Raw genomic sequence first — 15,665 nt, 5'->3', positions numbered from 1 at the left:
AGAGTCAAGTTTACATCAGAAGGTGTAGTAAATGATATACTTAAAGTGACCTGGAAATTAAACAAAGAGGCAGGGATGGAAAATATTGTAATAAGAAAAGATTTGAATGAAGAAGAAAGAGAAGTTTTAAAATCACTGAAGGAAGAAGTAAAGGAAAAAAATGATAAGAGGACAGAGGAAGAATGTAATACTTTTTTTTGGAGAGTAATGGTTATGAAAGTAAGGAAATGGTATTTAAGGAAATAGAAGTAAAGGAAACTAAGGGAGATGGCTGTGAAAGATCAGAAATTGAGGAAGTGGTACTGAAGGAGAGTAGGAGAGAAGAGGGTATAAAAAACATCAAAAATAATTTGAAGGTGATATATACTAATGTAGATGGTTTAATATCAGCAAGGCTCGAAATTAACGATTTCTTGAGAGAACATGAACCTGATGTCATGTGCTTTGTAGAGACCAAATTAAGAGAAGATATTGATGTTCATTTGGGAGATGGTAAATACAAACTGTGGAGAAAAGACAGAAAAGAAAAAACGGGAGGAGGAGTGATGATAGCAGTGAAGAACAACATAAATGTAGTTACCGTGGAAATGGGAGAAGGCAGGGCTGAAGTGATAAATATGAAATTAGAAACTGGAGAGAATGTTAAGAGAGAGATGGCAGTAGTGTATGTTCCCACTAAGACAAGAGCATGGAATGATGACGAATACCAGGAGATGTTGTCAGATATGGCTAGTTATTTACAAAAAATAATTGAGAAAGGCAGCAATATAATTTTGGTGGGTGACTTCAACTGTAAAGAGGCGAACTGGGAGGAATGGGACTCAGGTGGCAGCGAAGATTCGTGGGACACTATATTATTAAATATAATAATGAATAATGTGATGACACAATGGGTCAAAGAAGAGACACGGTTCAGAGGTGAGGACACACCACCAAGGTTAGACTTACTGTTTACCAAAGAACCCAGAGTAATAGAATCATTGAAATATTTCTGTCCTATAGGAAAAAGTGATCATGTGGTCATTGAGTTCCAGATGATAATAAGGAATGTCGAGCCAAGAGACAAACTTTATAGGCAGGGAAGATACAACTTTGGGAATGCAAATTTTACAGGATTGAGAAAATTTTTCGAAAATGAGGATTGGAGAAAATTCAGAGAAACAAGAGAGATACAGAGGAAGTGGGATATCTCTCTAGACCTCTATAATTTGGAAGTGGAAAAATTTGTACCAAGATTAAGGGGGAAAGAAAACTGGAAAAAGGAGTGGTTTAACAGAAGGTGCATGATAGCAAAAAAAGAGAGAGATAAGGCGTGGAACAACTGAAGAATGAGAGGTAACAACAGAACAAAGGAAGAATATAAAAGAACTAGAAATGAATACACAAGGATAAGTAGAGAAGAAGAAAGGAATTTTGAAAAAGGGTATAATACACAAATGAAAAGATGAACCCAAACTGTTTTATAGATTTGTTAATGGCAAACTGAAACAAAAGGAAGGAATCACCAATCTGAAAGTAAAAGAAGAGGTCTATAACGATGCAGCCGTGCAAGCTGAAATAATGAACAAATGTTTCCAATCGGGTTTCACTAAAGAAAAGGAGTTTGTGGAAGGGGAGGGAGTGATTAGAAATGTATCGGTGATAAAAGATATAAAAGTGGAGGTACAGGAAGTGTATAAATTACTAGAACCTCAAGATGTAAGGAAAGCCCCAGGACCAGATGGAATCTCTAATTGGGTACTGAAGGAATGCAGAGAACAACTGGTGGATAAAATTCTCAGTTTAATTGTGTGTTCTCTGGAAGATGGGAAAGTGCCACAAGAATGGAAGAGGGCAAATGTGGTACCAATTTATAAGGGAGGAAACAGGGAAGAACCCCTGAATTATAGACCAGTGTCTCTAACCAGCATGGTTGCAAAAATTGTATGAGAGAATCCTGAAAGACAGATGGATAAAATATCTAGAAGAGATGAATATCTTGGCTGAATATCAGTTTGGGTTCAGAAGTGGAAGGTCATGTGTTTCCAATATGTTGAGCTTTTACTCAAGAGCGATTGACGCGGTACAGGAGAGAGACGGTTGGGTGGATTGTGTGTACTTAGACTTAGAGAAGGCCTTCGACAAGGTACCCCATAAGAGACCAATGTGGAAACTAGACTATATACTGTAGGAGGACTGAAGGGGAAACTCCTGGAATGGATGAGAGACTTTCTGAGAGACAGACAAATGAAGACAGTAATAAAGGATAGGATGTCTGGATGGAGGGAAGTAACAAGTGGAGTCCCTCAAGGCTCGGTGTTGGCGCCAGTAATGTTCCTGATTTGCGTAAATGATATGGTAAATGGAGTGAACAGTCATGCAAGTCTGTTTGCTGATGATGTAAAGGTCGTGAGGAAGGTAGAGGTTGAGGAGGATTGTAAAATGCTGCAGGAGGATCTGGACAGGATACATGATTGAAGCCGGATGTGGGAAATGAAATTAAACGTAAATAAATGTAAAATATTGGAAATGGGTAAAAGAACCAGGAGGCCATCATTGAATTATTTGATGGGTAATGAATTAATCACAAAAACGAGAGAAGAGAAAGATTTGGGAGTGCTGGTCCAATACAGTTTGTCACCTGAAAAATATATTAACAAGACACTTAGAGAATCGTATAAACTCTTGAGTAACATAAGAGTAGCATTTCATTACATGGATGAAGAGATGATGAAAAAATTGATAATGGCCATGATCCATCCCAGGTTAGAATATGCAGCGGTAGTGTGGTCCCCACACAAAAAGAAAGATATAAACAAGATTGAGAGAATACAAAGAACAGCAACCAAGATGTCCCCAGTTTGGCAGATCTGTCATACAGAGAGAGGCTGGAAAATCTGGATTTGCCTTCCTTAGAGGAAAGGAGAAAGAGGGGAGACATGATTGCAGTGTTCAGGACCATGACAGGAGTAGATACAACTGACCGAGAAGATCTGTTTGTATGGGATAAGAGAGCAACAAGAGGACACGGAATGATATTGAAGAAGTCGGGCTGCCTGAAGGATATCAAGATATATAGTTTTCCTCATAGAAGTATAGACCTGTGGAATAGCCTGGACAAAGAGATCGTCCAGTCTAAAAACTTAAAGCTAAATCTGACTTACTGTGAAGCAGCGATGGGAACCCACGAGCATAGCACATTTCGTGTAAATCACAATTAGGTATATTAGGTAAATACATAAATATTTGGAACAACTTAGAGAAACAGGTGGTGCAGGTGAAAAACATTTATGTGTGTAAAAGAACTCTAGATAAATGTGGATATGGTGACAGGACAACACGAGCATTGCTTAATTCCTGTATACTACAATTAGGTAAATACAAATACATAAATACACACACACGAGTTGTACTTGACACTGGGGTGAATAAAAAATAAAAACCCATGTATAAAGTTAACCACTGTGCACAGGTAAAGAAGGCATGAAGTCAGCTTGGCACACCTAATCTCTTGGAGGCAGATTTTGCTAGAGGGGTAATATGATCTTTGCAAGAAAAGCACCAAGAGAATGAATTCAACAGAGTGTTGGGAAATGATGCAGAATTGATTTGGATGCTGCTGAATATTAAAGAATATCATTGTGGAAGATTTTGGCAGGTCAAATGATGCAGGAAGTGAGTTTTTGATGCATTAAATAAAACACAGTTACCTAATTCCAATCAGAGATACTGACCAAGTCAGAAATTAGGTGCACCATAGCCGCATCCCATAACTGCTGAAGTAACTGCAGTGATGGATGCCATGAGAACCAGATGGATTGATGAAGAGTGCAGTCTCCAGTGTAGGCTATGAGTGGACAGAGTTAGTTGTGCAGCTTAGAAGGAAATTTATGAATAAAAGGAAGAGAGTCAGTGACAGGACAGAACCCAGAAGAACACTTCTATTATACCTCTGGGAGAAGACTGATGGCCATCTACAACACTGGCTACAGAGTGACCAGAAAGAAGCTAGAGATGAAGGCACAAATACAGGGATAGAAACCATAAGGGGGAGTCTGAAAATTAAGAATTTATGTCAGACTCAATCATAAAATCCTTTGAGATGTTAAGCACAATGGCAAGGCATTTGCCAAACCCCCTGAAAGGAAGATTATACAGAATTTGAAAGGAAAGTGAGAATATATCCTGTGAAGTATCCCTGGCAGAATCTATTCTGGTGACCAGAAAGGTTATGGTAGGAATGATACCTTAAAAATTTTTGTTAACCCCTTAACCGCGGGGTGTCACTTTCGTGACGCTTGGGAGCAAGGGATCATACCGCGGGGCGTCGCTTTTGTGATTCTGTGTTATTTTGAATTCACCCGGGCTTCCAAGTGGGGGCTTGTATCATCTATCAGTACTGCCAATGTCCAACACTAGTCAGCACTCCTAATCTCATCTGTACTCCCATCCATTGTTGACAATTTAGCCATTTCTCCCCATTCTTGACTCCCCTCCCTACCCCCCCTCCATTACCCTATCCTCTCGCCTGCCCGGCCGTGCTACACTAAGTAAATCTTCCCTGGAATTTTTCACTGATTTCATCCATTGAAATAAGCCCTATGTCCTATTCTTATACCAAATAATATATACAAGAAAGAAATAAGGTAAGTGAGAGTGCCATACACCTGGAATTGGCTAATTATCACCTGACAACACCTCACGTGCAATCGTTCGCTAATTTTCGCTGTTTTTTTCCCCTTGAAATATGCCGTATAATCTATTTTCGTAATAAATACACATGTAAGGAGGGAAGGGAGAAGCCTAAGTGATATTTACATTCACCTGGAACTACCTAATTTATAATGTATTGTCTAGATTTCCTGCCAATCATTTCAGTGCTAGACATAGCTGTTTCAAGAGCTAACATTGGTAGCTCTGAATATCCCCTAAGTAGGCCTCAACCCCGGCCCTCTGTTATCAGTTTCCTCTCATCTTCTGAAGTGAGGGTACGTATGTTTCTTCTTGCTGACTTCAAGGACTTTTTCACCCACATGCAAAGGGCCCTGTGACCTTTACCCCCTACTAAACCTCGTGTGGAAAGAGGTAAAGGGCTGACAATTGATAAAAGAGTAACTACGATCTTTCTATTGAGTAAAACAGTGCAAGTGGAATTGTAAATAATGTGTAAATAATGTGTAAACAGCAAGTGAAAGTAATGAATGTAAATATATGTGAACAATGGAAAATAGTTTTATAAGTTACTTCAAGTGACAGTGCATAACACAGTGTAAATAAAATAGAAATGTAAATAACATAAATAAAATAGAGAACGTAAATAGAAATGTAAATGAGTAGTATTATAAGAATACGAGTATATACCCTAGTAGTAATGAAAGTGAAAGTTTCACTCTAGCATGTCTGAATGCTATGAGTTATGAGAGTGAAGATGAAAGTGACATTCACTCTCAATGCTAGTATACAGGACGAGAAAGTGAATGCTACGTATTTTACTGAAAGAAATTGAATCCCTACAGTGACAATAAACTAATACTACTGAAGGAAACTTATGGATAAAGACTGTAGATATATATAAGTGTTATATAGTAATAGAAATATAAAGTGTGAGGGGTTTTATGAATAATAAATGATAGAGTACCAAGAGCGAACTAGCGCCAGTGCGACGATGAGACGCGCTCGTAATTTCCATTGCTTTCACAGTGTTTTTTTTTTTGAGTATGGATCCCAAACTACTTGAAAATTGTAGAATAGTGTTTATAGTGTTTGTATCTGGCTGTGGTAATCATATTACGGGTTGTCGGGAAGTGTAAAGTGGAGACTTCGTTACCCTACTTCAGAGGTCTCCACAAGCCCTACGGTAACCGACGAAGGCTCAACAATCATTCCAGGAGAAAGCTGAAGGTATGTGCCATAAGCATATGTAATTTTATTATTCTAGGACTAATAACTGATTTTTGGCAAATATTTTTTGAGAGTCTGTCGGAGCCCAAATAACCCAGCAGGACACGCAAGTCATTGGTAAACAAGCCCGCGGTGTAGGGGTTAATAATGGATTTGAAAAAATTTAGGAACAGAGGATGTTACAGCATCTCAGTGATAGCCAGAGGGCTGGGAACGGTCACCCTTCTTCAGGATGATCTGAATGACTGCAAACCTCTGGCAAGAGGGAAAGGTACAAGTCGACAGATAGGGCAAAAAGAATTTACCTAGGCAGGGTCAAAGCATAGAAGCACAAATCTTGAGAACATGAGAGACCCTATCAGGCCCATACACCTTGATAGTATTGAGGCCAGTGGGGCAGAAAGTACATCAGCTAATGAAATTCTATTATAAGTCATGAGGAAGTTAAAGGGGTGAAGAGATGGAGGAACAGCTCTGAAATTGTCCACGGTGAAACTGGAGGAGAAACTCTGGGTGAAGAGCTGTGCCTTTTCAGCAGAAAAACATCTACAGAATCATTACAATGGAAAAGAAGAAGGAAGGAGGATAACTTACAGTGGTTAGAAAGAGTTTTGTCAAAGTGCCAGACAGAGCAGGAAGAATTTGAGTCAGACAGTTCAGAGCACTTAGTACACAATAAATTATTCTTACTATAGCAAAGAGCAGATGTGGTACGATGCTGGGCAGATATGTAAAAGAGATGAGATTCAGGGATGGGTTGAAACCAGAACCTTTTGTAGGCCTTCTACTTATTGTGGACAGAACTAAAATAAGCATGATTAAACCAAGTTTCTTTCTCTCTCTCTCTCTCTCTCTCTCAAGAAGAAGGAATGTATGCTTCCATGCCCAAGAACACTGTCTTTGTAATGCACTAACCACACTCAGATGGTTCTCAGCCATAGAAGCAATAATTATGGCAAGGAAAATGAAAGTACCTATAGAACTGCCTGAAGACCTTCAAATCAGCAGTTCCAAAGTGCCATAGCTACCACTTCTTAGGAGGGTCTACAGGCCCCACTGCAGTGACAAGACAGGTTAAAGTTATAAGATTGTTACTAGAGGAGCTCAATAGAGAGAAAAGATTAACAATGTAAGCAGAAAGATTAGTTGTACGGAAAGCCATGTTTGACCTTTTAATAGTTTTTAGTAAGACATTTCCTTATTATGATGCAAAACAGTGTCATGGCAACAACACTACTTCACACAGAAGCAGACTAGACAATGAAGGAACTTCTTGAATAAAGGCAAATACTGTAAATATGTCTTCTCTCCAAAACCAACATGCCAATATTGACTGCAAAAATCGGTATTGGCAAATCAGACCAATTATAGAACTACTACAATGTACTGAATTTCCTTTGGTATAATGAAACATTCACTTCAATTTGAAAGGATGAAATTAAATAATTACTTCAATCTGAAGACTGCTGATTGGAAGATGAAGTTAAATCATATATTATTCTTGGTTTGATGAGCAATAATCAAGTTTATCTATCTATCTACTGTATAGTCAGACACCTTAATCCTGTATAGGCTGTCCACAAACAAATCGCCTCCATGTTGCCCACTCCCCTGCCATTTCACTGTCCTCTCCCCAGCTCACACCCCTCTCTCTCATATACCCAACTCCATCCCTCCATCACATCCTCGGCATATTCCACTCTCTTCCCCCCTCCATCTCACTCACATTCACTCTTGTTGTGTCCTTCTGACAAGGTCCAAACTTTGCTTCCATATGTTAGAGTTGGTATCACAATACTATCATGCAGTGACTTTTGTACTTCCATGCCCACTTCCCTGTTTCTTATATAGTACTCCAAAATCTGTCTCAGTTTAGTACAAACTGTCATTCATTTTCAAACTAAAGTTAAAGTTACACCATAATATTAACAGTACATTCCTGAAGGTTTCCTAATGCACGAAATACCATTAAATCCATGATACTACAACTTTCATATTTCTTAATTATTTAATTTGCTTCAACCCCATGATCATTTAAATCTCCATCCAAACCCATGGTATCATCATCTCCTATACCACCAACCACAAATAACATGTCATCCTGGCATCAACCTTTTTCTTCAACATCCGAGCCAATGTGTGGGGCATATGATGGTAAAACTGTAACTATGAGTTTTCCAAATAATATTTTCACTCCATCCTTTCATGTACTCTCATCACATTCATGACATATTCCACCCATTTCTTCTTGACCAGCATGCCAACACCACCATATCATCTACACTTTCACACCGAAATAGCTCATATGGTGCCCTTGCATCCAGTGTGGTAATTAGATCAGAGAACTCTGCCATTACTGGACTATTTCCCTTTGGTTTGTTTTGTTTTGTTTTCAGTGGAATTATTCATCTTGCTTTTCACACACACACACACACACACACACACACACACACACACACACAGGGATTCAATCTAGGCGGACGTGTGACACCGGCGCTCCGTACCAAATCATCACGGCCAGTGGCATTACCTAAATAGTATCTTTGTATGAGTCAAGCTCAGTACCAGGTTAGACTAAATGATTGTTCATTATCAAAAGGAAAAAAAAATAAGTTTAAACAAGACTTGTTCAAACAGGAAATAAAACCAAGACGAAAGAATACACTGAGTCATCTCTGAGGTTTGTTTAGACTACAACAACAAGGAGATTGTAAGTACATGCTTTGCACTTTAAGTATTGCAAAATGGATACATACTTCAGTAAAACAAATTTGGAAAAGAAAAGGGATAAAGGTAAAAAGCAAAATGATGATTTCTACCAAGAACTGGTTGAAGTAGAGACTCACAATAGACTGGCTGAACATGTAAACAAACTAGAAATGGCTTTCAAAAATGAAATTGATGAAATAAAGAAGCAGATGCATTTGCAAAAGGAAGAAATAGAAAAACTAGGAAAGGAGGCAAATAAGAAAGACACAACCATCAGTGAACTAACAGTGGAATTGAGTACACTTAGGAAGAAAATGAGTGAAATGGCAAGTACAGTAGTCAATCACGAGAGTGTTATGGAAGAGTTCAAAAATGACACAGAGACAATTAGGCAAGTTAGCAGTCTTATTGACCAGAGCAGTGATATTGAGGACAAGATAACACAAGTGAATGAAGCTGTGCAAAGCTACAAAAATGATGCAGAAACCACGTATGCTGAAATGGTGAAAGTAAAGACAGACTTAGAAACAAGGGTGGAGGAAAAAAGCATTAAGAAGGAGGTGAAAAGAATAATCAAAACAATCCAAAGTTAGTCAGAGATTCAGTAGATATAAACAAATCAATAGTAATCACTGGTATAGAAGAGGAAGAAGTTAAAAACAAGATCACAAGAGACAAAAAGGAGATGGCAAATGTAATGAGCTTACTGAAAGAAGTATCAGAGGAAATCTGTAGTAAACACATAGAGGAACACAGAAGGTTAGGGAAATACGAGAAAAGCAAGACAAGACCTCTAAAGGTGACTTTACAGAGTGTAAACACTGTGGAAGAGATACTAAAAAATGCAAAGAATCTTAAGGAAAAAGAGGAGTTCAAAAATGTATGGATAAAAAGATGCCTAACACAAGAGGAACTGGAATTACTGAAAGAGAAAAGAGAGGAAGCAAAAACAAAAAATGAGGGAAGATCAGAAGAGGAGAAGAAGAAATTTTTTTACAAAGTAACAGGATTGCAGGTAAGAAAGTGGTACACAAACAGGATGGAAGAAAAAGGAGGAAGGTAGTGGAACCATGTCATGACAAGTATATAAACAAGATGATAAAGTTGATGTACTCAAATGTGGATGGAATGGTATCTAAATTACTAGATATGTCAGAGAAAATGAACCACAAATAATATGCCTAACTGAAACAAAATTAATACCAAGGATATCAAACGACATACTAAACTTAGAGGAATACAATATATAGAGAAGAGACAGATATTTAAAAAAAGGAGGAGGAATTATAATATTAACTAAGAAAAATCTAAAAGTCAAGGAAATAAAACTAGATATACCATCACAAGTAGAACTGATTGCAGTAGAGATCGACACATCTGAAGGTAAAGTAATTGTAGCCAATTTGTACATGCCATCCAGATCAAACACATGGGAAAAAGACGAATATGAGGACCTGGCAGAGAGTACAATTCATTGCTACATAAAATGGAAGAGAAATCGGAAAGAATTATACTAACTGGGGACTTCAATACAAATATAAATTGGAATACTCTAGATATTTAAATACCCAAGAAAGCTGTTGGGACCAAAAGCTCCTGGATCTTGTACAAGAGTTTTTCTTAACGCAACATGTGAGGGAAACCACCAGAAAAAGAGGACTTGATGTACCTTCAGTGCTAGATCTAATATTTACAAGGCAAGAAAATGATATTGATAGTTTAATATATCACCCTCCACTCGGCAAAAGCGATCATGCAGTACTAAATTATAACTTCAGGATAGCATATGACATAGTAAACAACAATGATAGTTACAAAAAGAGCCTAAACTATAAAAAGGGAAATTATCAAGACCTAAAGAAGTATTTCTTAGAAGTTGATTGGGAAAATGAGCTTAGAGGACAAGATTTAAATGCTGTATATAAAAATTTTTGTGAATTTTATGAAATAGGAGTCCAGAAGTACATCCCACAGCACAAAGAAGCAGATAAGAAAATACAGAAATGGTTCAATACAGAATGTAAAAAATCAAAAGAAAGAAGAGATTTGTTGTGGAATAGATACAGAAGACACAATAGTGAAAGGGCGTCTAATAATTACAAACAGGCAAGAAACGACTATACAAGAATAAGGAGGGAAGCCCAAAAACAGTTTGAGGAGGATATAATAAATAAAAGTAGTGATCAACCAAAGCTGTTTTACAGCTATATCAGAAGCAAAACTAAAGTAAAAGATATAATACAATCCATTATGGACGAGGGAATCACTTATACACAAGAGAAAGATATCTGTGAAGCACTAAATAAGAATTTCCAATTAGTTTTTACAGAAGAAAAAAATTTTGAGAGGGACTATGTGGAACACGCATGTCCACACATACTACCAGATATACAAATAGCAGAAAAAGTAATACAGGAGGAGTTAAGTAGATTAGACAGAGGAAAAACAAGTGGTCCTGATGAAATTTCATGTTGGGTATTACGAGAATGTGCAAAGGAGTTAAGTAAACCATTATTTTTAATTTTCAAGAAACCTTTGAGTCAAGATAAACTACCTGATATTTGGAAAAAAGCAAATATTGTCCCCTTATTCAAGAAAGGAAATAGACAAAATCCACTCAACTACCGACCAGTATCACTGACCAGTGTTGTAAGCAAGGTACTAGAAAAACTTATAAGAAAAGCTTGGGTAAACCATCTAGAAGAACACAGTATGATAACAGAAAGACAGTTTGGTTTCAGAAAAGGAAAATCATGTGTTACTAATCTGTTGAGCTACTATGACAGAGTAACAAACACAATACAGGAAAGGGAAGGATGGGTGGACAGTATCTATTTAGATTGCAAGAAAGCTTTTGACACAGTACCACACCAAAGACTTTTATGGAAACTGTACCATCAAGGAGGAATTCGAGGCAAACTGTTTTGTTGGATGCAAGACTTTCTCATAAAAAGAGAAATGAGGACAGTACTAAGAGGAAACTACTCATCATGGAAAGAAGTGACTAGTGGAGTACCACAGGGTTCAGTGCTGGCACCAATCATGTTTTTAGTGTATATAAATGATATAAACAGTAACACTGGAAATGAGAGCTATCTGAATATGTTTGCAGATGATGCAAAAATACAAAGAAGAATTACTAACACAGACTCTTGTAACGAGCTACAAGAAGAATTAAATAAACTTCATGAATGGAGTAGTACATGGCAAATGGAATTCAATGTGGACAAGTGTCATGTAATCAAGTTTGGTAAAAGTGGAAAAAGACCTGATTGGGATTATAAGTTAGGAAATAAAACCCTATACACATCAGAATGTGAGAAAGACCTAGGTGTGATTATCAATAACAGACTATCTCCGGCTGACCACATCAGCGAGAAGGTACGGAACATGTATACACTGCTTGCAAATATGAGAATAGCATTCACATACATAAATGAAGACATGCTAAGAAGGATAATAACATCATTCATTAGACCAACCCTGGAATATGCATCAGTAGTCTGGAGTCCTCATCTCAAAAAGCATATAGACAAGATTGAAAAAGTTCAAAGGGCCGCTACAAGATGGATACCAAGCTTAAGGGACCTAAGCTACGAAGAAAGACTAAATAAACTGAATCTACCAACACTACAGGAGAGAAGGAAAAGAGGTGACATGATAATGCTATATAAGTGCATATCAGGAAAGGAGAAAATAGACATAAATGATTACTTAACATATGGAGAAGCATCAGCAAGAGGACACTGCAAAAAAGTGCATAAGAAGAGAGGTGATAAAGACAGAGCAATTGATCAATGGAATGCACTACCGAATGAAATAGTGTGTGCCAAAACAATTCACAAATTTAAAGATATGTACGATAAATATGGTTTAAGACATGGGACAGTACGAGCTTGACTCATTCCTGTAAAGATACAATTAGGTAAGAACAATTAGGTAAGAACACACACACACACACACACTGGTTCCCAGTCTGGCAGATCTGTCATACAGAGAGAGGCTGGAAAAGCTGGATTTGCCTTCGTTAGAGGAAAGGAGAAAGAGGGGAGACATGATTGCAGTGTTCAGGACCATGGTGGGAGTAGATAAAATTGACAAAGAAGATCTGTTTTTATGGGATAAGAGAGCAACAAGAGGACATGGAATGAAATTGAAAAAGTCAAGCTGCTTGAAGGATATCAAGAAATATAGCTTTCCTTATAGAAGTACAGACTTATGGAATAGCCTGGACAAAGAGATCGTTCAGTCTAAAAACTTAAACGAGTTTAAAGCTAAATCTGACTTATTGAGAAACAGCGACGGAAACCCACGAGCACAGCACATTTCGTGTATATCACAATTAGGTATATTAGGTAAATACATAAGTATTTGGAACGACTTAGATGAAAAGGTGGTGTAGGAGAAAAACATTTATGTGTGTAAAGGTAGACTTGATAAATGTGGATATAGAGACAGGACAACACGAGCATTGCTCAATTCCTGTATACTACAAATAGATAAATACACACACACAAATAGCTTGGGTCCCTGGGATTTCATATCAAAACTCGTGGAATTTCCTACATTAAATACTGTCATCATTTTCTTACAATGTTCACCATTTTGAAGACTTGCATTTGTACAGCTTTTGTTTCAAGGTGACCACAATGTGTTAAGATTTGTTTGCACTTTAGGCATCAGAGTACAAATCACTAATCAGGACATGACAACATGAGATAGCAAAACAGAGAGAGTGCTTGTTTACTGACTGATGGTGGAAAGCTGACTGATAATTTGTGGACGTATGTAGGGTGACTAAAACTAGAGGAGGGGGAAGGGGAGGAGGAGGGCTGGAAAGGGGATGAACTAGGAAACGACCTGAACTGGAAATGCCTTCACGTCACATCCCCCTACTTCACCCAGTCTCACGTGACTAACCCGCTCTGGGGTGGCCAATGAAAATGGCACACACTTATATTATTTATACACTCGTCAGTCCATGAATTTCCCGTTTGTCTGATAATTCCAGGTGCCTGATAACTGGATAATTGGGATTATACTGTATAAGGGTGCTTGCATCCAGGTGAGAGTGAACTGTGATTTGTGTGATGAGTTTTCTGTGAATGGTGGCATGCATCAGGGGTTAGTCTTGAGCCCCTTACTGTTTGTCACGGTGCTTGATGCTCTCTCACGAGACTTCAGGAATGGACTCCTATGGGAGATGTTGTATGTGGATGACTTGGTGTTGACTGCAGAGAATGAAAGGGAGGTTGAGGAAAGATTTATGAAATGGAGAGATGGAATGGGGCACAAGGGTTTGAGAGTAAATGCAAATAATACAAAAGTGATTATATCTAAGGCTGGTGGTGGTTCTGTCACAGCAGGTGGAGTGTGGCCATGTGCAGTTTGCCACAAGGGTATGGGAAGTAATTTCATCTTGTGTCGTATTTGTGACAGGTGGGTGCAGAAGAGATGTATAAAATTGATATTAATAGAAGACTTGGAAATAATGCTGATTTTGAGCATGCAGTGTGTCAAAGAGCAAGCAGCGATTATCTGGGGTGAAAGGATTGATCTTGCTGGAGAGTTTCTCGTGTGTGTGAAGTTTTGCTATTTGGGGAGCATGTCATGCTGGAGGTGTGGCTGGAATTAGCTCTGTGACTAGGGTATGGAGAGACAGGAGGAAGTTCAGGGAGCTGTTGCGTCTCCTAACACTGAAAGGGCTCTCCCTCCATGCTAAGGGATCTTTGTATGTGATATGTGTTAGGAGTGAAATGTTGTATGGTAGTGAGAGCTGAGAAGTAAAGAAAGAGGATAATCATAGGCTGAAACATAAAGAAATAACATTGATTAGTTGTAGGGCATCCTTGAATGTAAGGCCTGGGAGGCTAGGATTATGATTGAGAAGTTGAGAGGATAGATGGGACTAGAATATATTGTTGCTGTGAGGATGAGGAGGGGTAGACTGAGATGGTTTGCGCCTGATGAGAGGATGGACGATGACAATTAGGTGAGGAAGATGAGAAGTGTGAAAGTCTGGGGTTGTACTGCGAAGGAGACTGAAAAAGATCTGGGACAGATAACAGAATGTAACCTCAGGGATAAAGGACTGAATAGGAAAGTTGCCAGAGACTGTGCAGTGTCAAGAGGCACCATGGCTGATGCATGCAAGCATGCTGAAGCCTTTACAAAAGCTACGATATGAAATGATGTGAGCTCCCCTCCAGTATGTCCCAACATGCCAGAAAGCACAGGGAGACTGATGCTCCATGACATTACACACAAATGAGTGTTTTGACTAGTTGATGCATTTCTCACATTCAGCTCAGGTTCTTATTGGCTGCAGCTCATCTCCTGGGACTTCCCAGAATAACGGACCCCCCCAAACTCCTCAGATTTGGTCATTATTCCATACTAAACAAATATCTTTTTTTTTCACTAAATATTTTGAATGTCGACCATATTAAAGGTGATTAGTACTAAAGAAATGCATGTTGGATGCAAGGCCACTGTACCTATGGCCCTTGCCAACAATTATCCTAGCTGACCCACCCTCCCCTGAACCTAACTTCCTGTAAGCAACATATACCTGCCTGCTTCCTACTCAGTCTCCACCACTTCCCCACCTCTACTCTTCAACCTACCCACATTTCACACTCCAACTCTGAATCCCTTTGGTGATTTGGTTTTCATGGGCTTGCTTTTGCTTTGTTTCATTTTTGTCATGTTGATGGTAAATAAAGGAGAAGATGGACCACAGGCCCTGCCCACCTGCACAGTCCCAAATCCAGGCAGGGCATCAGTGACACACAGCCTACCAGCTGCAGCCAGTGGCCTTGGGACACCCTGCCAGAACAGCTTGAAGGACACCCTCCAAGCATGTCTTGGTTTTGTAATTGCCCTACCATTATACACCCAATGATCAGGCAGCTTCATAGGGGACACTCCCAGGTTCAGGCCCCTCTCTGCTGGGTGGAAGCAGCAGATTGGGAACCACAGAGCCTCTCTCTATTGGGTGGAAGTGGAAGACTTGGAACCATGAAGCCCTGTACCCTATCATTAATTACAATTTTTCCTCCCAGCAGTGGTTTTTG

General features: G+C 38.8%; 1 protein-coding gene across 1 annotated transcript in view; it reads right to left on the bottom strand.

The window, feature by feature from the left end:
- Wdr81 (WD repeat domain 81) overlaps positions 1–15,665 on the bottom strand; it is a 523,698-nt gene that overhangs the window by 69,971 nt on the left and 438,062 nt on the right. The window lies entirely within an intron of this gene.

The sequence above is a fragment of the Coenobita brevimanus genome, chromosome 93, assembly GCF_032717465.1.
Source record: "Coenobita brevimanus isolate Jiangsu-jjx chromosome 93, ASM3271746v2, whole genome shotgun sequence".
Lineage (NCBI taxonomy): Eukaryota > Metazoa > Arthropoda > Malacostraca > Decapoda > Coenobitidae > Coenobita > Coenobita brevimanus.
This window is presented reverse-complemented; position numbering and strand designations above follow the sequence as displayed.